At 32.0% G+C, this 1,265-nt stretch overlaps 1 protein-coding gene across 1 annotated transcript in view; it reads right to left on the minus strand.

Moving 5' to 3' along the window:
* Positions 1-850: 850 nt before the first annotated feature.
* The window catches only part of LOC119593409 (translocon-associated protein subunit gamma-like), a gene marked incomplete in the record, with an annotated part of 14,641 nt that continues 14,226 nt past the window's right edge, over positions 851-1,265 (minus strand). Inside the window, 1 exon segment of the mRNA XM_037942339.1 lies at positions 851-1,265.

Genomic DNA, 1,265 nt, shown 5'->3' on the forward strand with positions numbered 1-1,265 from the left:
TATCCATAAAACAACTGCAGCTGCATTATTTTAAAGAAACGCTATCTCAATTTTTCTTTCCACTGGGACACTTTTTTTGTAGTTGTACAAGATATAAAACTGCAATTTCTCATCCATATAGTTTTCATTATGAAGTTTCAGAAAACTAATGATGCTGATCAAGACAGGCTGATACTGGATTTGTATATATTATGACATCGCATAGTAAGTAGTTGCAATAACAGCTGAAGGCATATATGTACCATTTACAAATTTAGAAGGAACCATTTCACTGTCCCAAAACTTTAAAATATCACACATCTGTGTGGGTACGTACATGCTGATAATAATAGTAAACACCTCTGCATGTTCTTCCAATAAGAACTTTATATCAAAACTCTGCAAATTTATAATATTCATCCATGCTGTACGAAGACATATCCTGCTCCTCGTCATAATACAAAGATTTTTTAAAAATCAACCAATAAACATTAAGATCAACCTTGCCAACCCTTTCACTATTATCATATTATCATGGCTTTCTGTGAACTGAGCAGAAGTTCCACATTTTTCATTGGGTTTTCCTTTGAACCCAACACCTCCTATGGTCACCAATTTACAAAAAAGCAAATCCAAATAGAATTTACAAACTTTCAGTTACTATAAACTATTCCAGTCTGACTTTTAATTATAAATTTCATACAATCCATTCTATAAATCTGCATATTTTCAACAATCTTTATGAATGGTGTGCAACTTTTCCAAGAAATTGCAATTATTTCATATATTTTTTTCTGCTGGCTGTAAAGGGAGGTTTCAGCCTACTCTGCACACATTATAGCTTTAGAAAGGGTTTCATAAAAAGGAAAGGTTATCACCATTGAGTTTTTATTTTTTATAAAAACACACAAACATCATCTTAATAACATTAGACTCATCACCATTGTGTAAAAAATACACAAAAAACAAGAGAAATCTTAGTACAGACACCCTTGTACAGATATTTGTAAGGAGGGATTGTTCCCACACAATTATCACTGAGCACCTGCTATTGAGGAAAGTACAAAATTAGCTTAGTATTTGTTTGTGATTTTTGCAGGTGTTAAATTACATTTATGTAAAGAGAAGATATAGACTTTATCCATGATATTTACAACCAAGGAAGACTGTACCAAGGTCAGTCATAATGTGAAAAAAATTATATATCCCCAGGTCACTGATGATATGCCTTGAGATGAATGATGAATGAAATGCTATGCTATTGGAAGCTTATATGAATAATCACC

This window comes from Penaeus monodon, chromosome 32 (assembly GCF_015228065.2).
Source record: "Penaeus monodon isolate SGIC_2016 chromosome 32, NSTDA_Pmon_1, whole genome shotgun sequence".
In the NCBI taxonomy this organism is placed as follows: domain Eukaryota; kingdom Metazoa; phylum Arthropoda; class Malacostraca; order Decapoda; family Penaeidae; genus Penaeus; species Penaeus monodon.